We start from the raw sequence: 26651 nt of genomic DNA, 5'->3' as shown, positions 1-26651 counted from the left end.
TGTGTCTGGTGCGGGTCCCTGAGCGGCCACCGGAGGGCGGGCATGGCCCTCCCTGAGACCGAGCATCACATGTGGTGCAGACTGTAGCTGCTTTGCACAGAGAGATCCAAAGTGAACCGCTTTTGATAGGAAGCTCGTAGAAAGATGAAACCCACGTTCCCAGCAGCACAACAGACACATATTACTACTATATTATTATAAATGTGATCATTATATAGTGTTATTATTATTACATACACACAGACAGATTCAAAGTGTGTTACTATTATTACATTATTACATACTGTTGTTAACAATCACACGACCATCATGTCATCAGTACGGTTGCCATTAGTAGGAGTAGTACAAGTATTTCATTCTATGGTAGTATTTCATTCTATTGTTGTATTTCATTCTTTTGTATTATGTATTGTATTTTAATGCAATAAAATCAATGTATTCAAGGCATTGTCCTTTGTAGCAAAATAAAACATGGATTTAAAACATCACACCAAACAGCAGCAACAGCAACAGAAGCAGCAACAACAACAACAACAAACTAAGAGAACAATAAATGATCATGATAATGAATGCGACGGTCAGGAGTGAAAAAAGTGTGGAGGCCCAAATCGTTCCTCCAGAATAGTGTTAGGAGCACGTTTGAAGTCATTTGTAGTCGTGGTGGTGGTGGTGGATTTTTTTGGGAGAGCATCCCATTTCTATTTCTACTGTAATTCTGTTCATATTTCCATATTTCTATTGATATTCCAATGATAATTCTGTTTCTATTAATACCGTTCATTCTGTTCATCCCGCCATATCTGCAATATTTATACTCTTGATATCATCTAGATTTGCCACTGCCTGTTTCTATCTTTGAATGACTTGTATTTTTGATATTTGATATTTCATGTTGAATGTTGTTTGCACCGGGGATAAGAGGGAAACACTATTTCAATTCTCTGTATGTCCTGCACATATGGCATTATTGATAAGTGACAAGTTGACTTGACTTGAAGACTGATAAAGTTGATTCAAGATGTTGAAGCTTGAAAAAACTGTTGTGCTCAGTGGTCAATGACCTCCATCTGGTGGACGAAAAAAACCATTGCACCCACCTGATCAAGTCACAATCCCCATGATTCCCACACTCACAAAGCATTAAAAAGCAGTGATTTTGAGTGCAAATCCAATGGAAATGCAGCCAGTGGAAGCCAAAGACTATTGTTAGCCGAAGTCAAGTGTTTTAGTGTTTCATCTTGGACAGGGCCGAGTGGCTGAATGTTTTTTTTTCCAATGAAGCAGCAGCAGAAGCACAACACATAGTTCTAATATATTATTATAAATATTATCATTATATAGTATTTTTGTTACATACTGTTGTTAACAATCACAATACCATCATGTCATCAGTATACTCACCATAAGTAGTAGTAGTAGAACAAGTATTTCATTTCATTTTTGTATTTCATTCTATTGTGTTTTGTCATGTATTTTGGGGGGAAGTCTTGCTCACACATGTTCCTATTTATCGTGGTTAAAACAAAACATCTGAGAATCTCAGTGTATTTACCATTTTTTGGTTAATTAGTGGATAAAATATATTTGTAAAGTTTAATTCTCATTGTTTGAGAGTGGGATGTGTATTTTAAGGAGAAAAAAATATTTTAAAGTTGTAAAAAATTCATAAGTAATTGAAATTTCTGAGTATGTTTTAAAATATTTTTTTTAATTTTAGGGAAATCCTTATTGGGACAGTAATTTGTTTATGATTCCAACTTTTTTTAGGATTGGTGGTTGATATAAGGGAAATGAATGGAGAAAAATTCATTATTTATATATATATAAAATATCTCCTTATTAATTAATTCGTATATTTAAAAAAAAAAAAATTAATGAAAGTGATTTGGTTTGGAATCCTCCTTTTCATATTTTTTTATACCATTCATATAATAAGGGTAGCAGAGTCGGGGAGAGAAGCCTGTCTGGGCTAAGCCCTACCCTGCCTGTTCGGGCTGTGAACTCTGCCTCCCCCTACTCCCTCACTTTCATGAGGGAAGAGAGGTGAGGAAAGTGATTTTGTTTAAAAAAATGTCTAACTTTTTTAGGAATTGTTTCAATTGATTTAAATTAAATTGGATAAATAATATTAATAGTAATAGTAATAGTAATAATAATGATAATGATAATGATAATAAAAAATAATAATGTATTGGTACATGTATATACACATACAACTATATATGTACATATATACACACACACCCACATATATAAAATAATATGTTTATTTATTCCATCTTGTTTCATAACTATTTTTGTTTTATTTGTGTTGATACAGTTACATTTTGTTCTGTTGTTGCCTTTTAACTGAAGTGCCAGTATGTATGACATGTGTCAGATCAGCCTATGTTGTGGTGGCTGGTCATTATCCTGTCTGGTCAACAGACTGAGGCCCCTGCTGAAGAAATACAGAGTCACTGTGTACTTGTCTGGCCATGACCACAATCTGCAGGTATGTAAGTGAGTGCACGCTCAATCATAAAAAATATCATGTGTACATAGATTCATCAAGGAAGTGTATCTCAGTGTGTTGTTATTTGTCTGTCTGTCTCTTTGACAGTTATTTATTCTTTTTCATATCCCACTTATCACACTGTGTTTGAGAAGAGTATGTGCAAGATTGCCCCTCTCTGTACAGGCGGTGGCATTCACTAGTGGGTGCTACAAAGACTGTACTTGTTGATAGTTCAAAGCTAGTTGGCATCATTTTCTGGCACCAAGACTGGCATGTGCCCACATTACACAATCACAGGTTTTATACATTTCCAAAAATTAGAAACCATCCAGATAGTTATTGGGTTAAATGATACTTTGTTTCATTGGATATTACTGGTCAATATAATTAGTCATAAAGATGAAATCTTATTTATTTTATATGAGCACAGTGTTGACATATTGTTCCAGGAAGATGAGCATTTGTTTTTCCTGCAGTAGTATAACTTACAGTCCAACAATTGGCTTCAACTTATCTCAATGAAGTAAATGATTGCACAATGTGATGGCTACTGAGTAAAGACAGCATTAAGAATGGTACACTGTAAGCCTTATCTTCACTATGCAAGTCTGTATGGCACAAAATGACCGTAAAAAAACTAAAGTCACTGCACAACAGAAGCAGAAAGGGAGGGGGGATTGAAAAGATGGAAACAATAACATAGAATGATACACTGTGATGGAATATCTGGTAACTTCATCTACCACTTGTATGATATGGTTTTATATTTAATTTTATAATTACCTCAACATTATGAAGTTATCTGTGTGTCTGTAAAACACGTTGGAGCAAGAGGAATCTACTGTGCAACGTGAGTGTTGCAGTCTAAGCATACAGATGTGTTGATTGTCAATATGTGTGTGTCAGTGTAAGAGGGAATCAATGTGCTGCATAAAGCCCTACAATGAAATAAGATTGGAAACAAGTGGTGGATATGAGAACAGTTCAATCAGGAGAGACTTTAACTTGACAGTTGAATAATTTTTTTTATTTCTATGCAATTAAGTCTTTTGGCATTTTGACCCCTATGTGATGTCATCGGCATCAGAGGGGTTGATGGAGAAATAATTATGAATGACTCTGCTGGACTGGACCATGGCTTCGGATTAAACCGGAGGAGATTGGGTTGAAGTGGAGTTACAGCGGATCACTAATGATAGCTGACTGCCGGGGAGAGGAGAAAGGATTTCAAATTTGATCACAACCGCACGACTGGCTGGATGAGATTGTGGCAATATCTGAATGGCCATTCAAAATGCCCACAATCAGCTGATTAATAAGAAGAAATATATAGAGAGAGATAGATTTGTGAGTAATTGAATATTTCAAATTTCAAATTTATATAGCACGGTATCACAACAAGCAGTTGTCTAAGTATGCTGCACAAAAGTCCAAGTCCAAGAAGAAACACAAAATCCAACTGGTTCCACACCGAGCAAGCATGAGCAACAGCGGGGAGGAAAAACTCCCAGGTGTAAGAAACCTCCGGCAGAACTGGGCTCTGTGTGGACGGCCTCTGCCAGGAACGGTTTATGAGAAAGTCTTCCTGAATTATACTTCCTACATATACTGCGCAGCTTCATGTTGCAGCTGAATACCCCTCATCTTACCCTCCTCTTCCAAACATGAAAGAGAACCTGTGGCAGCCTTCACTTGTCATAAAAACTCAAGAGGCGTTTAGTTTGTCCAGTTTTTACTACTGTAAAAACATGGCGGACTCTGTAGAGAGGACCTGCTCCCCATGTAAATATAAAGTATTTGAATATAAATGGCTCATTCTAAGAAAAAGACAATCGTACAATTTAGATAAAACACACTAGTGAAAACATCACTAGGATTACTTTGTATTCAGTTTCTGCTCCCTTTCACCTAAATCATACACACTGAACCTTTAATGAATTTTGTCGCTGTATTTTGGTCTAATTGAGCACAACATTGATGCCTTTAATGCTGTCTGTCTCTGTATTTTTAACAGTTCATCAGAGAGGATGATGGGAGCTCATATGTAGTCAGTGGGAGTGGGGTGGTCAGCGATCCTGACACCACTCACCAGGACAGTGTTCCTCAGTCCTGGCAGCTCTACTCCAGTCCTGTCAATCACACCATAGGAGGTGTGGCTTACTTCCAGGTCACTGAGCATAAGATGACAGTCACCTTCATGCAGACTAACGGAAATGTGTTTACCGCACAGAGCTGCCAACACGTATAGTCAGAAGTAATGGAATGCTCTAAAACTGAAGATATGATTACTGATATCTTTGGGTGATGGCATGTTACTATTAAGTGAAATGTGTATATTCATAGTATTTTGTACTGTATGTAATGTTTTACACATGTAACAAAATATAAACTGTTTTATGTCTTTTGTTGTGCATTGTATTTCATGATGGAGGCCTCAATGTGCAGGATGAATTATAGCTCTACTTGCATACAAGTAAGTAGTAGAGCAATAGTAGAGCCAAGTTGAGCATTGTTAGGTTTGCAACCAAAACATCTGCTCTGGCATTTTCACTCAAAATTGGACCAAATTAATATTTGATTGTCATATTACTGCTTTTATTTGTTCAAGTTTTTATTTACTTTGCTTGCTTTTCAGTCAAAGCACTTCCGTTTTTTAAAGTGCTATATGAATAAAGTGTATTAGTAGTAGTAGTAGTAGTAGTATCATTATTATTATTATTATTATTATAGTATTCAAGTGAGTTTACTATGAGTGAGTGACGACAACAAGTTTCTGGAATCAGTGTGGGCGCCCATCTGCCTTGACTAGAGGAGAATAATGGAGGAGAGGAGAGATGAGTGGATAAGAGGGGAGAGAAGAGAGAGAGAGAGACAGAGAGAGACTGTTGTTGTCATAAAAATATAAATATAATGAATAGTGATACATTGAGATGCAATTATATTATTAATAATAACAGTTTATCATCATCAGCATAATCATAATATGGTGGTAGTATTAGTAGTGAAATTTGGAGAGAGAGGGAGAGAGATAGAGAGATGGAAGCACAAACAATGGACTTTAGTTACATGAAGTAATATGATAAAAATATGGGGCCACAGGCACAGTTCAGTGCATGTTGGGAGTTGTAGAAGAAAATTGTTGTTGTTTTCTCTATTTCATTTGATATTTTTATGCACCTTTCAAGTTCCTGCTTTTCTTCATGACATCGATCTTTGTGTTTACTGTATCTACTTTCCCAGGAGGATGGCTTTTGAGACAGCTTTCCTGATTACATGTTGTTATGGCCTGGCTGGCTGAGACCATAACAATAATAATAATAAATGTATTTATACATAAAATGCAGCTAAAATGTATTATCATAGCAACAGGTCTTGAGTTGTTTCTTAAAACTATCAACAGAAGAAGCTTGTCTGATGTGTGGTGGGAGTTTGTTCCAAACCTTTGGATAGCATAGCATAGGAAAGCATAGCAAGAGAAAGCTGCTTCCCCAAACCTTTTATAGTTTGTTTTTGGGACATTGAGCAAGCCCGCTGTAGACGACCTGAGGGAATGATTTGTAACATATTCCGATAAACAGTCAGAGATGTATGACGGTGCTGTACCATTAAGAGAATTAAAAACAAGTAAAATATTTTTAAAATCAATCCTCAGTGATGCTAGAAGCCAGTGTAAAGACACTAAAATAAGAGTAATATGGAATCTTTTACTATTTCTCATTAAAACCATGGCTGCTGAATTTTGCAAAAGCTGTAGGCGATCGATGGATTTTTTCGGTAATCCTGAATAAAGTGCATTACAGTAGTCCAGGCAAGAAAGTATAAAAGCATGAATCCACTTTTTGGCAGTTTCCAAAGTGAGGTACAGTCTTACTCTTGCAATGTTTCTTAAATGATAAAAGGCAATCTTTGTGACATTGTTATGTGTGGATTAAAATCTACTCCTGAGCAACACCCAGGTTCTTTATTTTTGATTTGTTTTGCTGCTCTAACTTTGCTGATAATCTTTTGTCCTTGAACATCAGTACCAAATACAAGATTTTCAGTTTTATTTTCACAGGCAATTTATAACTTGGTTTGGCGCATCAGAGTCATCTGGCACTAAATAAGGGAAGACACATGATGGATCAGATTTTTCAAAGAACTAAAACAAAAAAGAAATTCAACTGATAAGGCTGACAGGAACTGAATTCCAGACCAAAACAATATCAAATTAATGCTACAGAAATCAAAACTCATCTGAATGGCAGGATAAGCATGGCTATTATTATATGAGGCAGTGGCCAGCTACCTCTACTTCACTGATGGCCCCCAGCTCCAGCCAAAGCAGGATCTTGCAACACAAGACACACAAGCAAGTATACCTAGGCAAGATGCTGAACCCCAAATTGCCCTTCATTGAAATAAAAACTGTATGAATATGTGTGTGAATGGGTGAATTGCAAACTGTATTGTAAAGTGCTTTGAGTGATCATCAAGACTAGAAAGGTGCTATATAAATACAAACCATTTACAAGCTCTCACATCACAGTGTGAATTCAATTTACTTGAACCCCCAATGCATACAGATATGCCACATCAGCAGGGGTGCTGAAGGTGTTTATCACATGACTTAGTGAATGATTGGAGCATAATTGTATAATAAATTAGCCTGTCCAGGACTTCCTGGAGTTGTATTCACATTTATTTTCACAGAGACCCCTCCATCGGCAAAGAGATGAGTAGATAATGAGTGAATTTTCTTTTTGCGTTGAACTATCCATTTAAGTGATGATTCAAAACCTAAACTCTGAATGTTGACCATTAGAAAGAATTGTACTGCCTTGTGTGATGTCTCTCCCCACTCTGCAGTGAGTAAAACACATCTGAACAAGCCACAACATTTTTATTCTTTCACAGAATTCCCCAAGTGGTCGACAGGTAACAAATGCATGGAATACCTTTTCAGCATTCTTTGAGACGAGATGTTTCTCATTTTCATATTTTGTAGGTGGAAGAAGGCTGTCCCAGAGGCTTGTTTTCATGTAACTCCAAGGTTCCCCACAGTAAAGCTGGGGGCCAGGCTTAAGCCATGCAAGATAACTGGGTTCAGACCAAGCTGCAACATCCCGGGCTGAGCGCTGAGGCCAATACGGAAGTGCAAATAACTGCAGTTCACTGGGTGGCCACTTGAGACTGGCTCCAACGCCAGACTTTAGAGCAGAATTAAACCTGTTTACAGCCTGGTTCAAAAAACGGTTTTATTCTCAAACAGTAAGTTCTTCCTTCATGACAACTCTGGGGAGGGGTGATTTTTTTTCTAACTCGCTCGTTTAGATAATATAGAGGTTTGAAATTGTGAATGATTATCACTTGATTGACATGTGACGTCACCGTTAGCTCGTCACTCTGGCTGTTAGCCTGTGGTCTGCTCGGCTTCACCTGAGCTAACAGGCCAATCCCCGTCACCGAGCACGAGCGGAGTCTGTGGAGGAGTTTTCACTCACATGTCGGATGAATATCATCGTTTGTTGTTCGGCTGATGTCCTGATGGAGAAGTGGAAGACGTCTGTGCTGCAGTGTCTGTGGTGAGTAAAGTACTGTCTTTGAATTACGTGTCAGTAGTGATGAGGCCTCCTTGAGGCCTCCTTGAGCTCACCGGTCGTAGCCAGAGGTGTGTTCCATCCAGGGCCGAAGGTGATGTTGCTTACTGCGGGGTTAACCCCCTTCACTTTCACCAGCAATTGGAAAACAACACACCGGAGCTCCGCTTCATATCAACTCGTTACGCTATAATGTGATCCATATAACGTTATTAAAGATTTAAAAAACAACAAAGATCTTACCAGCCTATACACCTCTCCTACACAGGGGAAGACCACGCCTCCACGACACACACTTTCATCAGAAATGAAACTTATCTCTCTCTCTCTCTCACGTGTCTGTGTGTGTCGGGTCAGATCAAGGTGATCAGTGGGACCTTTCATGTGACACCTGCATTTAGAGACGCGGTCTTTCAGTCGCCTGCAAAGACCCCCTCCTTTGCGCTTACCGCTCTGAACGCTGTCTCTGTCCATGCGCACTGTATGGAAGCCCTTGATGGTGGTGTTGTCGTCGGGAACATCCTGGTGCAGCCATGTCTCCGTAAAGCACATTAAACTACACTCACGATACTCCTTCTGACTTTGGACCAGTGCAGTCAGCTCGTCCATCTTATTCCCCAGCGATCTCACGTTTCCCATGACAACGGAGGGAAGACTCGGCTTATAGCTCTTCTTGATAAGTCTTTGTTGTTTCACAGCCTCCCTTTTCCTCTGTAGTTTTTTGCGTCCTCTGCATCCCCTGTGTGTCCGTATCAAGATTTCAGCCGGAATATCGTTGTCCGTGGTCACCGGAGGTCGCTCGCTCTCTCCAACTCCACGCAGGGAAAGACCGCGTCTCTAAATGCAGGTGTCACATGAAAGGTCCCGCTGACCACCTTGATCTGACCCGACGCGCGCGCGCGCACACACACACACGCACACACACACACACACACACACACACACACACACACACACACACACACACACACGTGAGAGAGAGATAAGTTTCATTTGTGTGTGTCGTGGAGGCGTTGTCTTTCCCTGTGTGGCAGGAGAGGTGCAAAGGTAAGATCTTTCTTGTTTTTAATTTTTAATAACATTATACGGCTCACATTATAGCGTAACGGGTTGATATGATGAAATTATCAAATGTCTGCTGCAGAAGAGTGTTGTAAGAGTGGTGTGGCTCCTTTAAGAGAAGGGGCAGTGTATATGTGTACGCCACACATATACACGCTGTATGGAGTGGGAGAGAGCGAGCAAGAGAGAGCGAGTGGGAAGGATGAGAGACGGTGAAGGCAGCAGGGGCAGACAAGTCCCTTTCAGGTAATGCAATAACTTTATTACAGTTTCCCTTTTTCCAAATTAACAACTGAGACGATCCCTCATGCGATTAGTTTATCATTAATACCACGGCTATTTTGTATGCTACTTCAACTGTTCTTTTATGGGGTGCAGTTTGTAAAGCAGCTCACGCTGAAAATAACAGCAACATTTTGTCACATTTAGCTTCAAACCATGTTTAAAAAAATTTTGAGTCACTTTTTTGCACATTTACAACAATATTTGTTAACTTAGAGATATTTTGAATATTTAAATCCAAATGTTAAATGTTACACTTAAATGTTAAATATAAATGCTAAATATAAATCTAAATGTTAAATTTAAATCTAAATCTAACTATGCAATCTAAATGTTAAATCTAAAAGTTAAATCTGAATCTAAAACTAAATGTTAAATCTAAATCTAAATGTTAAATCTAAAATCTAAATGTTAAATCTGAAACTAAATCTAAATTTTAAATCTAAATGTTAAATCTAAATCTAAATGTTAAATCTGAAACTAAATCTAAATTTTAAATCTAAATGTTAAATCTAAATCTAAATGTTAAATCTTAATCTAAGTCTAAATGTTAAATCTAAATGATAATTCTAAATCTAAATGTTAATTCTAAATCTAAATGTTAATTCTAAATCTAAATGTTAAATCTGAATCTAAATATTAAATCTAAATGTTTCGGGTGAAACTAATTATTTAACTAATATGCAAATTCAAATGCCGGTAACAGGAAGTACCAAAATAAAAGCTCGAGGAGGTCAGAGTGTGTTTATAGTGGCAAATAATGGAAAAAAAAACATCTTATCTGGGGAAATGGACTCTTGGACATGGAATATCGTGTTAATAACTACATAAAATAACAAACACGTTTGGAGAAACTTTATTTGAAGAGTACTTTGAGTTTTTAGTGTCACTTTTATGAAGACGATTCACGATATTCCATGTCCAAGACTGTTTATTTGTATAGCGCTAAATCATAATATATATATATATATATATATATATATCTCAAGGAACTATACATAGAAGGTCAAGACCTTCAAATCTTGTTTAATATAAAGAAACATAACAGTTCCCACAATGAGCAAGCACTTTGGTGACTGTGAAGAGTAAAAACTCCCTCACTTACAGGGAGAAACCTCTAGCAGAACCAGGTTCAATATGGACGGTCATCTGCCTCTACTGGTTGGGGTGAGCAGAGAAAAATGGGGAGAGAAGAGAAATAGTGGGGAGGGGGAGGCGAGAGAGACCGGAACACTTGAGCACCATCAGGTGCTCAAGTGTTCAGCTCTTACTAGTTCTAGTTACTTACTAGTCAGCTCTTACTAGTTAAAATGTAAACAAACACAGTGTATAGAAGTTATTGATAATCAATGATGGCAGCAACAATTAATATAATAATTAATTAAGTATTGTTGTTAATAATAATAATAATAATAATAGTTGTTCTCCTTCAGTTCTGGAGTCAGAGGTATCTGCAATGAGAGAGAGAAAGAGAGAGAGGGACTATGGGAGAAAAGAGACACGTCAATAACATAGTTTTTGACATTTATTAAAAAAAATAAATGAGTGGGGGGGGGGGGCAGAGAGACAGAGAGAAGTGGAGAAGTGCTCTGTGGATGACGGGAGTTTTCCCGGCAGTCTAGACCTATAGCAGCTTAAGGGATGGTTCAGGACTCACCTGATCCAGCAAGGCTTTATCAAAAAAGAATGTTTTAAGTTTAACCGTAAATGCACAGAAGTTGTCTGCCTGGTAGCTGAATGCTCTACCTCCTGTTCTACTCTTACAGACTCTTGGAACCACAAGAGAGCCTGTGTTTTGGGAATGAAAACACCTACTGTAGATGCTTGAGAGAGAGTCTGAGCCAGGGACAGTAAATATGGTTGAGGTTCCATCAATAAGGTGAATAATTAAAAATGTGATACCTTATAATATACTGTGATGTAAACTGTGTTCTGAGAATGTTTTGGAAATCTGTGGGGATTTATGTAGATAACATTTATTTGACAACTTGTACCATTTCTATTTGGGGGGGCAATTCACAGCTATGCTCAGTATCAAATTCTAAATCCACATTAAAAAATTGAGGAGTAAAAAAATATGAAAAGATGAGGAGGGGGGTTGATTTTCATGTGATTTTTATTGTGTTGTAGACTGGTTTGTTTTAAATGTCCCCCAGGCAAAATGGAACGTGCGTAACTTGTAGTGACTACAGTATCAGTATAGTGCCTGGAAAAGATAATTTTGGATACATGCCTCGAGCTGCAACTGACAACTGACACAGAAAGTAATGCATGTAAGACACATTGTCATCATCCACAGGGTCTCCTCCTGTGTCCTTTCACCTCCCCTCTATAATGTGTATACTGATGACTGCCGCAGCTGGCATGACAACAGATTACTTTTCAAATTTGCTGATGACTCTGTGACAGTCAGTCTCCTCCATGCAGATGAGAACAACCATGGTCCCATTGTGGATTGTGAATCTGTATTGGTGTGACTGTGCATTTTTACTACTAAATGTGACAAAAACCAAGGACATGAGTTTTAGGCATCAGTCCTCAAACTCTTAGAATACTATCATCAATGGACATGTGGTAGACTTTGTAGAGAACTATAAGTACCTTGGGATGATTATTAACTATGATCTCTCTGATGTTCCTGATGATGGCTGTTTGTATTACAGATAGCAAGTGGCTGATCCCTTATTCAGTAGAACATGTACTTGTACAATGTAACCTGTACAATGCTCAATGATATATATATCCATTTCAGATTTCTGCAACATACCTTGTAATTTTATCCATAATTAATTATGAAAATAAATCCAGTTTATGATTTTTGATATATGACAATTTGATTGTGACTGATCATAATTCAAGGTCAGCTTTAATTTGCCTCAATTCAAGATACTTTAAATTAAGTTTAAAGTGAGAATGTCATCGTAGAAATCCTGAACTTGAATTGTGACTAATGAAGCATTGTGTTAGTTCATGCAGGACACAGAGTCATGTGCTCAGCTACCGATAGGTTTATGGGTACTCGTCAGTCACCCACCAATCACAGCCCATTCTCTCACCAAATTGGTCTCTTTAAATACGACCTCATCCTCACTGATCCCTGCTCAGCTCTAACACTTTTAGCACTGTAATGGAAATGTTACATTTGTGTATGTATAATTGCATGAGCAGACATGTACTGTATGTCGAGGACTGACCAAATGGTTGACCAAATTGTTAATCGAAAAGGGCAACTTTAAGGTTTACGATGGTGGCTTAAGAGACTTGAGTTTTATGGCCTTGAGAAACCACAACTTTATGGTATCTTTTAGTATCTCTGATTGGGATCAAACAACTGGGTTCTCACAGGGGGGGTCATCCACAGAACATGTAAACAAAAGGACAGGATGTCTCCTTCACTGAGTGAAACTAAAGAAGGGTAATACGTATATACCTTTGCATGCTTAGTGGGAGGGGGCTGTGAGTTATAAGAACACAGATTCTCCTATGTTCTTTGCTCATTTGTGCATGTCAATCAGGTGATGTGTACTAATGAGTCCATCTGCAGATGCTGAATTAAACTTATAGAAAGAAGTGTTTGACTTTGTGCTTGTTTCACAGAAATTGCCGCCGCAGCAGAGAGTACAAACACGGTTGTGGTAAATTATCTTAACCAAAGTACCTTGCCTGCTACGCCCACTGGGGGGTTCTGCATATGTTCCCTGTCTTAACTTAGCACGCTGCTCAGCTAACCAGGGAACATCCAAAGAATGGAGCCTTCAGCGCCAATCATAACTGTGTCCCCATTGGCAACAAATGGGTAAATCATAACAAAGGGTTCCTGACTGAACTCAGAATTAAATGGTTAATATCTGAAACTATAATAGTTCAACTGAATTGTAGTTATCTAATGTTATTTTAATGCTACCATTACCTGTCTTGACATGTACCGTAGATGCTTGAGAGAGTGTCTGAGCCAGGGACAGTAGACATCACTGAGGTTCCATCAATAAGGTGAGTATTGAAACACATGATATTCTACAATATACTGTGATGTAGATTCTCAGAAAGTTACAGAAATTTGTGGGGAAAAATTGTTTGCAGATGCTATGAATGTCGTGTTAATTTCTGACACTCAGTTCACATTTATAGAGTTGGCTTGTTTTGTCAAGAAACCATCCATGTAAAATAAAAGAACATGGAAGAAATTATTTATCATGTATTGCTATATTTATTTCTTTATCTGAATTCTCTGAATTTTTATCAGAACTAGTTCTTAAAACAGATCAAATCATTATAGCCGGTGATTTCAATATTCATGTAGATGTTGCCAATGACAGCCTTAGTTCAGCATTTAAATCAATAATAGACTCGATTGGTTTCACTCAACATGTGAATCAACCGACCCACTGCCTGAATCACACTCTTGATCTTGTCCTGACATATGGCATTGACATAGAAAATATAACAATATTCCAACAGAACCCGCTTCTGTCTGACCATTTTTTACTTACATTTGAATTCTGAATTGTTAATTACGTCAATTCTGGACGGAAAGTCTATTACAGTCGATGTTTATCTGACAAAACTGTTCACAAATTTAAACAACTGCTCCCCTCCTCACTTCCCTCTCAGCCATGTGTCAGTACAATACAAGAAGATTATCAAAACCTTACTCCCACACTAGTTGATAACTTTGTAAATAGTACTGCAGCCTCACTAAAAACAGCACTTGAAGCTGTCGCCCCTGTCAGGATTCGAGTGGGGGGGGTGACGTGAGAAGGGGAGGACCAAAACGCAGAAACTAAATAAGGTTTAACAAAAAGTGTATTTTATTTAACAGGGGGTAAACGTAACACAAGAAATCTTCAGGAAAACAAAAGTCGCACTCAAAAAGCCGAGTGGAACACAGAACAGGGCAGGATACAAACTTACGGGGTAACGTGACGAGAGCTGACGGGACACAAGAACAGACAGAACAAGAATCTCGATGACGGACAGGACCAGACCAGAAATGACGATGACGAACCAACAACCACATGGGGGAAACACAAAGACTTATATACAGACTGGAACTAATGAGTAACTGGGGACAGGTGGCACAAGACAAACAGGTGAACCTGATGAGGGCAGGAAGTCAATGGGTGAAAACACACAGGGAGCAAGGACTACAAAATAAAACAGGAAGCACTGAACAAACTTATCAACGAGAACAAAATACAATAACCAAGACAGGGATGAACACAGGAGAGGCACAGGGTGAAACATAGCGAGGGACAAGGAGGGGAACACAGGAGAGGGACACAGAGAACAACACAGGAGAATCACAGGGTGGAACATAGCGAGGGACAAGGAGGGGAACACAGGAGAGGGACACAGAGAACAACACAGGAGAATCACAGGGTGGAACATAGCGAGGGACAAGGAGGGGAACTCAGGAGAGGGACACAGAGAACAACACAGGAGAATCACAGGATGGAGCACAGAGGAAGGCAGAAGGGAACATGAGAGGAACACTGAAAATACATAACTGTGACAGCCCCATTAAAAAAGAAGAAAGTAAATCAGAGGAGATTAGCTCCGTGGTATAATTCCCAAACGCGCGTTCTAAAACAGACATCGCGGAAGCTAGAAAGGAAGTGGCGTTCCACCAATCGCCAAGACTTCCACCTAGCCTGGAAGAATAGCCTTATAAATTACAAAAAAGCACTTAGAAATGCCCAAACCTCTTATTATTCATTACTAATAGAAGAAAATAGGAACAACCCCAGGTTCCTCTTCAGCACTGTAGCCAGGCTGACAGAAAGTCACACCTCTACTGACCCATCTATTCCTCTAGATCTGAGAAGCAATGACTTCATGAGCTTCTTCGCTAATAAAATTACAACCATCAGGGATAAAATCCACCACCACCTCCCAGTGAATAACACGGATACAATGTCTGGTCCTGAAACCGTAGCACCAGATTTATGTCTAAACAAATTTTACTCTGTTGATCTTCCTGAACTGACCTCGTTAGTTTCATCATCTAAACCAACTACTTGTCAGCTGGACTCTGTTCCAACTAGACTTTTTAAAGAAGTCCTCCCCCTAATTGACAGTTCCATTTTAAATCAGATTAATATGTCTTTGCTAACCGGCTACGTACCACAGGCTTTTAAGGTAGCCGTTATTAAACCTCTGCTTAAAAAGCCTACGCTTGATCCAGAGGTTTTAGCTAACTATAGACCCATATCCAACCTGCCCTTCATTTCCAAAATCCTAGAAAAAGCCGTTGCTAACCAGCTGTGTGGTTACTTAGATAGTAACGTTTTATTGGAAAAATTTCAGTCAGGATTTAGAACCTATCACAGCACAGAAACAGCACTATTGAAAGTCACTAATGACCTTCTTATGGCATCAGATGATGGACTTGTCTCTGTCCTCGTCTTGTTGGACCTTAATGCAGCCTTCGACACAATAGATCATAAGATTCTGCTACAGAGATTAGAACAACATATAGGAATTAAAGGAACAGCACTACACTGGTTTAAATAATATTTATCAGATAGATTCCAATTTGTAAATGTTAACAATGACTCCTCCATGCACATGCAAGTTAATCATGGAGTTCCACAAGGTTCTGTCCTTGGACCAATACTGTTCACCTTATATATGCTCTCCTTAGGCAACATTATCAGACAGCACCACATACAATTCCACTGCTATGCAGACGACACCCAATTGTATATTTCCATGAAGCATGATGAATCTAATCGCCTAGTTCAACTTCAGGAATGTCTCAAAGATATCAAGGCGTGGATGACCCAAAATTTTCTACTTTTAAACTCAGACAAAACTGAGGTTGTTGTAATTGGCCCTAAACATCTCAGACAAACACTGTCTGACCAGATAGTCACTTTGGATGGTGTCAGTCTGGCTTCCAGCTCCACTGTGAGGAACCTTGGAGTGTTGTTCGACCAAGACATGTCATTTGACCCCCATATTAAACTAGTGTCTAGAACGGCTTTCTTCCATCTGCGCAATATTAACAAAATTAGAAACATCCTGTCTAAGCAGGATGCTGAAAAACTAGTCCACGCGTTTGTAACCTCTAGATTAGATTACTGCAACTCTCTATTAGCAGGATGCTCCATGAAGACTGTTAAAAGTCTCCAGTTGGTCCAAAATGCTGCAGCACGAGTGCTGCTATTAGTTTTAACATGTCATCATGTCAAAGTGTCACTTTGTCCTCCCATAGTCCCTCTGGCTCTTCTCTCTATCTCGTTTCAGATAACTCCGGCACCGGGACTACAGGACAACAACGACCACCATCACCATTGTCTTCATTTATTACAATAACTCAGCAATTCATTAATATATCTAGTCATGTTGTAGATCTATACATTGTTATTGTTATGGTTAGTCTTGATTTTGATGGTGCCAAATTGTTACTGGTCTCTCTCTCTCCACCTCATCTCTCTCTTCTCTCCCCCGCTTTCCAACCATCTCTCCTTTCCTCCCCCCTTACTTTTCTTTCCTCACCCCAACCGGTCGAGGCAGATGACCGCCCACATTGAGCCTGGTTCTGCCAGAGGTTTCTCCCTGTTAATGAGGGAGTTTTTCCTCTCCACAGTCGCCTGTGCTTGCTCATTGTGGGAACTGTTGGGTTTCTCTATGTTAATATTGTTTTAAGGTCTTGACCTTTAAATGTAAAGTGCCTTGAGATAATGTAAATTATGACTTGGCGCTATATAAATAAAATTGAATTGAATTGAATTGAATTTACCATTTGCACATTCAGTATGGCCAGAGGCATTATGTTTTCAAGTTGTCCATCCATCTGTCAGTCCCATTCATGTGAATGCGATATCTCATGAACAACTACGTTATGTTAGTCAAAGGTCAAAAAGTCAAGCTCACATGACTTTGCATTGTTTTATATAATATAATATTTTAATATAATTTATCAAGATTGTCCAAAGGAAATATAATTACATGTGGCACAAACATTCATTTGGACTCAATGATGACTTGAATAGAATTCAGTTGTCAAAGATCAAATGGCAAGGTCACTAGGACCTCACAAAGCACACTTCTTGCCTTGTATATGTGATATATCCGAAATGCCTTCAGGGAATTCTTTCACATTTGCCACAAACATTCACATGAATTTGGGTTTCATTTTGGTAGCCAAATGTCACAGTGTTCTCACAAAGTATGTAAATATTTTTTCTTAAATTGATATCTAAAGATCAGCTCATGGGAATGTCGTCAAACTTGGTAAAAATATTAAATTCAATTCAAAGATGAAGGGTTTTATTCCATTCGAAGTTAAAGGTCAGAGTAACATCACTGTGAATGTGATATGTTAGGACTGTCAGTAGGGAATTTCATTATATCTGGTAACTTTGACTGCTTGAGGGAATTTCTTATCAACGTTACATGAGTTGTCACTTGGATTTCAGCCCTCTAGCTGGTCAGGGGCCTAAACAGGGTTTGCAGCCTCTTGGTTCTGGAGCTTTTTGGGAAAATTACAATCCCTTTCAGGGCTTCCCAAGGGCCTAGGAGCCCCAAATTTGACCCACTGGTCACGATGGGCTCTTTGAGCCTGCATAACTGATTTTCACCTAAACTGCAGAGGGGCCCAGGTGACCTTTGTGACTTTTGGTATCAATTAAGCCCATTTCTGAAGTTCCATTTTGATAGCAGCACCTCATAGTAATGGTTAATATTTACCAGTGTGTTAGGTGAATGTGTATATGTGCTCAGGAAACTATTTGTAATACGGTATGTTCTTGTAGCGTGAAGTAATATTGATAATTACATGACGATGATTAAGCTAACATTAGGCACATTAATCTCCTGCAATGCTAACTGTGCGTCGTCTGTGGAATAGTAGTACACCGTGGCTGTGGAGAAACTATTGGCTATTCTATATTTGTGTTACTGAGTGAGTATAGTGTTCTTAATTGTGAGTTGCAATATATTATCAGTGTTGGGACCTGGTATCTGTGAACCATAGTTGGGCCTACATGTGTAGTCAAAAGCCTGACCGCATGTCTCCTTTGCTCTGGAGACAAAGTAGAGCTTCCAGAACTCAGTCTCCCAGGGTGCTTCATCTTCACACATAGGTGGTAAAACTGCTCCTGGAGACAACTCTCAACCACTATTGGTCACTGTGTGCCCCATGACCCACGAGGTCACCAGGCCAATATAAGCCGAGTTTCCCCTCTCCTCGCCCTCTTCTCTCTTTGCTTCTTCTCTCTTCTCTTCCCCTGCTGACCTCTCCTGGAGGAGTAGGGTCTGGCCCTGCTCTCCCAGCCAGGGAGACTTCCTCCCTCCACAAGCTCCTCAACTTCCAGCAGACCTGCCTGGAGCAGACTGCTAAAAAAACCTTCCAAAGGCAGCGACGCGAGAGCCTTCCTAAGAACTTCAGCACAACTGGCCACGACACAAGGTCTGACCAGCAAGTGCACAACATTAATGGTGCCCCCGTGTGAGGGAAAGTCATTAATACCAACATTAATGATGCCCTGTGTGAGGCAGAGTACAGTTGGCAATAATTCATAATTATGCAATATTGAAAAAGAAAAAAAAAACTGAAATAAGTGGAATCCTGAATTTTCAGTCAAGCCAAAGTTTGAATTGAATTCCACTAGTCTGCCACCGGAGTAGACATTCAACCGTACTTACAAAGAAGTGTATTGTGGTGAAATTGTATTTGTGATTGAACCCTTTATTAATAATAAATTATTAATAACAACCATTCTAAGTCCTCATAGTGTTACACTTAAAGCTTGCTATTGTTGCTAATAACTCCAATTGAATATTCCTTGTCAAATTTTAAGAATGTCTTTTAACATTTGAATATCTCATATTCAATGTTAACTGGTCAAGCTGTCAAATTTCCTGTAACTGTTAAGTGCTGTAATTAAGACATAGCGTGGCCCCGGCCCTATGTAACAGAGCTTATACCTGACTGTTACTGCCAAGCATTTCAGCCTAAGTTGGATAAGAGAGCCTGAGAAAGAGCCACAGCGTGCTTCCAGCCCTGTGAATTTATAGAACCCCTAACTGTCACTGCCCTGCATATCATTTAGTGTGATTAAACCATTTTGGTGAACTGATTTACCCACCATAATTTTGGTTAGGCTAGTGTACGACCAAAACTACACTACAAGGTGTCTGCCAGAGCAACACCGTAGCCAACCACACTGATTTGTTGATTTATGTACCTTGTAAATCTAATCCTTGTATTTCAGACCCAACAATGGAGAACCCCTGTGTAGAACAGTTTGTTTCTTCCCTTGCACAAAGCCTGAACCCTGGCTACCCTGAATTCATCACTAAGTTGAACTTCAGTGAGTGTAGGAAAGAGATAGACTCACTACTTGACGACAGGTGTGATGCACAGACAGCATCCAAGGGTCCATTGTTGAGATGTTTGCTTTTAAATTTCCACAGGCAAACCAACCTTGCCTGTCAAAGCAAAGCAGCCCTAGAACAGGAGGCAAAAGCCCTGAGAGCTCAAAATGCTCTTCTCCTCCAGGAGGTTCAATCTGCTAATAAGAAAGCCCTGCACTATTTAGAAGATCTGCAATCAGCAGAGTCAGATCTCTATTCACACAAGGAGGAGTTCCTAAAACTTAGATTAGAAGGCCTGGCCTCATGTCAGTTGTTCAGTCAAAGTGATTCTGGTTATTCCAATTCACACTCCTTCAATAGTGCAAAGTTAACTCCCTCTTCAGTCCAAGGATGGGACAGAATCCAATCCGACCCTAAATCTTTGGGAATTAAGTCACCTCCTGAACCTCCACTGACAGACAGAGGTTACAGCTCTCTAACTTCCCACCTCTCTGACACTCACATTGATGACACATGCAATTTATCCTCCAGAAGATATTCTGCCTCATATTCTTCTCAGCCACTGATGCATGACACATTTTTCTGTGCACAACTCTCCGAAGCGGGGAGTACAACATTCCAGGATAGTTTAGCTCCTCCCCCTCAACCAGAGAGACCTGTAGCAGGTGATGCACGTGCCCGGACCTCACAATGTCCGTGTTTTGATTTGCTTGAGTTTCTAGCTAAAGATATTGGACAATTTGACCCAGGAAATGGTGATAACAATGTTGACAATTACTTTAGGGAACTAGATCTCAATCTAATTGACATGCCAAATGCATCAGAGAGAGAGAAGGTCAAACTTGTGTGGAAAACCAGCTCTACAGCTGTTCACAAGTTTATTCAGACACTTCCTGCCAGTGTCATAAATAACTTTACAGAGCTCCGTCAAGCACTAGTCGAGGAATTCTCCTCTACTGTTGACGAGATAACATCCATTGTTACAGCATCCCAAATTAAACATTCCCGTCGCGAAAATCCCAGAGATTATTTCAGACGTATTTCAGACGAAAATGTTTATTTTCAGGGAAAGAACACACCAGGCCTAGAAGAACACCCCACCTTCAAGTCCTTGTTCTTGCGTAACCTACATCCATGTATACGCACACATGTGGTACTGATGACACAGCAAGGTAAACCTTCAATGCAGCAGATCAGGAAGATGACACAGGTAGCTTGGGAAACTGTTGTCACTTCCAAGGCTACAGTAGGTGCACCTGAGCCTGTCAACTCAAACACCAAGGTGTCAAATACATCCGCCGCCTCAAAACTTCACCCTCACAACAAACCAAAGGGGGGTGACAAAAGGCAGCGTAGGGACACAGAGCGTAACCGCCATGTCCACCAACTTCCCGGAGATAGGCATTCCCACAGCAGAAGCTGTAGGAAGTCATACACTGACATTCTGGCCCAGACACATTACCAGCCACTAGACTGCTCAGATGATGACCACAGCATCTCTGAATACAGTTCAAATCATAGTTATAACCCAGCAGACAGTTACAGCCCTGAGCCACGACACAGGCATTCCAGAGCTCGCTCCTCATGGCCGTAACCAACACAGTCTCTAATCTTTGTACTGACAGTAGGTATGACATTTCTTGCAGTTTATAGGTAAACAGTTTTGTTAGCAACAGCAGCAAACTCCAAAAACCTAAATTCTGATTAAACTTAGACACCACTGTCAACTTTGTAAATACATTTGGACAAACTACTCTCCATTCACTGATAATAAAATCCATATATGTCCTTTCACGACACATGTTAGGACATGAGAACATTATCACACAAAACAATGATACTGCCGTTTGGATTCTGAGAAGGTTGAAAGATTTATGACACCCTTCCGGGCGAAACCTGCCCTGTTAAAATGTTAAAGTCTCCCAGATCAGACTGAGTCCACATTGACTAGCATCCAGTGAACAGAAGACTCTTGGATAGTCCAGAAATGGCCTTATCATTGTAGGTGCCACTCTTTCTGCATCTTACTCTAACAATTAACATGTCTAACTTTCCTTTTCTCACTAACCTAGTGAAGAATACAGGTTATTCATATTGTACTGTCATTGTGATCTGAATTATTTGTCAAACTTGACTCTTGCTTAGCCGATACAGTTAGTATAGACAAATGCCCAGATGTTAAAACCCAAATGAACTGAAAAATAACTTTTCCAGTTGTGGACTACACATGTTTGAGCTTTGCCCTCAGGAACACACGTCAGGTCCGATCCTGCGACCGAAGGGGGGATGTTGGGACCTGGTATCTGTGAACCATAGTTGGGCCTACATGTGTAGTCAAAAGCCTGACCACATGTCTCCTTTGTTCTGGATACAAAGGACAGCTTCTAGAACTCAGTCTCCCAGGGTGCTTCATCTTCACACATAGGTGGTAAAACTGCTCCTGGAGACAACTCTCAACCACTATTGGTCACTGTGTGCTCCATGACCCATGAGGTCACCAGGCCAATATAAGCCAAGATTCCCCTCTGCTAGCTCTCTTTCCTCTTCACTCTTCGTCCCCTTCGGCCTCTTCCCCTGCTGACCTCTCCTGGAGGAGTAGGGTCTGGCCCTTCTCTCCCAGCCAGGGAGACTTCCTCCATCCACAAGCTCCTCAACTTCTAGCAGGCCTGCCTGGAGCAGACTGCTAAAACCTTCCAAAGGCAGCGACACGTGGGCCTGCCTAAGAACTACAGCACAACTGGCCATGACACAAGGTCTGACCAGCAGATGCACAACAGGATCCACAAATCAACAAGACCACGTCACTGGACTTCGAACAGCACATCCAAAAAGGACCTTACCCTCTTTTTCATGGATGGGTAACACAACTGGGCTTTATTATTACGCTAGGCTAAGCAAAGGACTGTTTAATCCTATTTCTATTTCATGTGATGTTTATAAGTTTGACTGTTGCTGTGATATTTGGTAATGTGTTATTTGAAAGTTAATGTTAGTTCTGTTATGCTGATCACTTCTTTGCATGCATCTGACTACTTTCTTTAACCTGGCACCAACACCTCACACACTCATCTCCACAAACTTAACACCTACATGTGATCTCAGCCACATGGTCTCACCACTCCAGGGGGCCTTTTGTCTTCATAGTGGCCAGCCGCCATTTTGAAATCTCAGTCACTCACTCACACACACAAATACATGCATACTCGCATACACACCTGTATATAGTAAGTACACCTTTTGTTAGTTTTTGTGTTAATACTTTTATTATTCTCATAATAAATGTTTTTCTCCAAAACATGTCTTAGTTAATGTTGCATAAGTGTGAATTTTGCCAACCTCTACACTGTCAAGAACTCCATATCCTTCAACTTTGCTAGCTATTGATGTGGTAATTTTGGTTATAGTTATTTATTTAATTATTAATCAGAGTTCCAAATTTGTAGTCAGTAATTTCATGAGACTTATTCAATAAATTGGCTATCTTTTCCCGTCCTTTGAAGGGTGGTGCCCCGATTTATCTTTTATTAGTTTAATTATTATTTAATATTAATATTTTTAATATTAATATTTAATATTTCAGTGATAGCCACATTTATTGAATGCCTAAAAGCACACCATTTAATGGTGCCCTGCGTGAATGAAAGTACATAATCGTACCCCGCGCGAGGGAAAGTACATAATAACAACATTAATACCAACATTTTTGGTGCTCCGTGTAAGGCAAAGTCATTAATAATAACATTATTTTGACGCCACGTGGGGCAGTGCACAACACTGGGTATTTTACAGACAACTGTTTGATAAAGTGGTATCAGAGGGGGAGGGTATAATGATTTGGGGTGGAGACCTAAATATCAGACTACATCCAAAGCTTGATTGTTAAGCCAGTGGAACACAGAAACCAGGGATTAGTAAGAAGTTTGTAAGTTTAATGTCAGAATTGGGAGTAGGTAGATAGATAGATAGACATACTTTATTCATCACCGAAGGGAAATTTTTACATAAAGAGTAATTGATGTTTGGAAAGAATTAAATCCTAAGGGAAAATACTATACATTTTTCTCAGCACCACATTAAATATACTCCAGGATAGATTATTTTTTCATGTTCAGTAAGGACAGTTACAGGATCGAAAATTGTGAAATTGGAGTGAGAGACATATCAGACCTTAGTCCTGTATATATGACTCTGGCTATGTCAAAAGAACAAAAATCAACACTTTGGAGGCTAAATATAAATGTATTAAAAGGACAAATGAAGGACGAGTTTATTAAAGAAATTCAGTTGTATGTAAGGGAGAATGATAATGGTGAGGTGTCTCCCTCGGTGCTGTGGGATGCGTGTAAAGCTGTGATTAAAGGAAAACTAATTGCTAAATCAACATACTTGAAAATGCAAAAACAGGAAAAACTCAATAAATTAGAATCAGAGCTTAAAAAATTGGAAAAAGAACATAAAAAAAATGTGGACAAGAGAATAAACCAAAATATCAAAAGAGTTAGAACAGAGAGAAATTACATCTCAGGACAAGAGATTCAAAAAAAGCTGTTGTACATGAAACAGAGATACTACGAAGCGGGAAGTAAATCTACAAAACTGCTGGCGTTCAGATTAAAAAAGCAAATGGCAATTAATAACATACAAAATTAAGGACTCAGCTACAAATCTACCAAAATATAAGACGGAAGAGATACATACATGTTTTGAAACATATTATAAGAATCTATATTCCCAACCAAAAAGAAATAATAAACATAAGATAGCCACATGGCTGGATTCCTTAAATTTACACAGGGTGTCAGAGGACCAGAATTCAGCTCTGACAAAGGAAATCACAGCAGAAGAAATAAACTCAGCGATTCAAAGCTGAAGACCAACAAGGCTCCAGGCACAGATGGATACACCTCAGAGTTTTATAAAGTGCTCGGAGAATCAATGATCCCCTTGCTAAATAATGCATTTAACTGGGTGCTAAAAGAGGGAGATATCCCGAACTCCTGGAGCGAAGCCCACATTTCGGTTATCCCGAAGGAAGGAAAGGACAAAATGGAGTGTTCTAATTTTAGACCAGTTAGTGTCCTTAACCAGGACTATAGATTATTCACCACTATCTTAGCTAGACGTTTAGAAACAATTTTGCCAGACATAATTCATCAGGACCAGACGGGCTTTATAAAGCAGAGACAGACACAGGACAATATCCGACGTACATTACATGTTATGCAAAACATTATTGAAAAAAGAATAGAGGCGATAATATTAGGATTGGACGCAGAAAAAGCGTTTGACTCTGTCAGGTGGGATTTCCTATATATGGTGCTGGAGTGATTTGGTTTTCATGCAACGTTTGTACAATACAATACAATCTTTATATAATATAATAAACCTACAGCCAGGATTAGAATTAATGGGAATCTCTCAAACGCTTTCATATTAGAGCGGAGGTGTCACAAGGGCTGTTCAATTAGCATGCTATTATTTGCTCTCTATTTGGAACCCCTGAGTCAATGGATAAAACAAAATGAAAATATAAAAGGTATCAACTTTAAGGGAAATGAACATAGCATTATTTGCAGCTGATGTATTAATATACTTAACAGATCCCACTAAATCTCTTCCAGCACTCATGTCAACACTTAAGGATTTTGGCTTATTTTCGGGCTATAAACTGAACGTGAGGAAAACCCAGATTCTCACATTCAATTATGTCCCAGATAGAAAAATTAGAGAGAGTTTTAGGTTTAAGTGGGACTCAAAATTCATGAAGTTCTTGGGAGTGAACCTACCTCAAGACTTTTCACAATTGAAATCTTTAAACTATGATGCATTAATATCAAGAATAAAATCTGATATGGAAAGGTGGAATTTAATCCCCTTCACAAGTTTGGTGTCAAGAGTGGAAGTGGTTAAAATGAATGTACTTCCAAGGTTACTATATATATTCCAAACCCTACCAGTAGAAGTAAAAGACAAAGACTTTACAGAATGGGACAAATTCATATCAAGATACATTTGGCGGGGGACAAGACCCCGAATAAGATTTAAAACTCTTCAACTGCCTCGGGATAAAGGGGGCCTAGCCCTACCTGTCTTAAGAGCTACTATCAGGCTGCACAGTTTAAAACTTTATGGAATTTATGCAATCCCGCCTACAGTGCAAGATGGAAGGACATTGAGTGTCTCACATCAAACACACATGTTCCAATACAAGCAATAATAAGTGATATAAAATTGAGGCAACATCTCCAAGAGGAATTGAATCCATGGCTAGGGATATCCTTGAAGATATGGTTTGAGATTATATCAAAGAATAAAGTGATTGAACAGAGTAAGGTATTGAGATGAATCGCATATGATTCAGACTTCACACCAAACACAGCAGATAGTAGATTCAGTAGATGGGACGCGGGACCAAAAATATTTTGGGAACATTTTAAAAAGAAGACCATCAAAAGTTTTCAGGATCTAAAAAATCAGTATGGATTTAAACAATCAAGATTTATACAGATATGTACAGATGCGGCATTATATGGAGAAAACTATAAAAAAGTTTAATTCAGATGAGCCTGAGTCAGGAATCATTAAGTTATTCATCTCAGCATATGATTCAGACCAGGGAAAGAAACTAATCACATATAATTACTATATAAAGAAGTCGAAAGATTAAAGGGTAACAATATGACATATTTAAAAGAAAAGGGGGGAAAAGAGGCTGGGAGGCGGTTATCAGAGGAGGAATGGGACAAGGTAAATGAAGGAGAGTGGGACAGAATACAACATGCTCCCTCTCATGGAGAGAATATGGTTGGAAGAACATTGTAAGATACTTTATTACACCAACACAACAAAAATCTCAAGACACACAATGTTGGAGAGTGTGTGGGGAAAATAAGGCCAACCATTTTCAT

General features: G+C 39.2%; 1 long non-coding RNA gene across 1 annotated transcript; it reads left to right on the top strand.

Moving 5' to 3' along the window:
- Window positions 1–12766: 12766 nt before the first annotated feature.
- LOC138405336 (uncharacterized) lies at window positions 12767–17159 on the top strand. Its single transcript, XR_011239054.1, has 3 exons — window positions 12767–13216; window positions 13352–13410; window positions 16669–17159. It is a non-coding gene; the product is annotated as an uncharacterized lncRNA (long non-coding RNA).
- The last annotated feature ends 9492 nt before the right edge of the window (window positions 17160–26651 follow it).

This window comes from Paralichthys olivaceus, chromosome 17, assembly GCF_024713975.1.
Source record: "Paralichthys olivaceus isolate ysfri-2021 chromosome 17, ASM2471397v2, whole genome shotgun sequence".
NCBI lineage: Eukaryota > Metazoa > Chordata > Actinopteri > Pleuronectiformes > Paralichthyidae > Paralichthys > Paralichthys olivaceus.
This window is presented reverse-complemented; position numbering and strand designations above follow the sequence as displayed.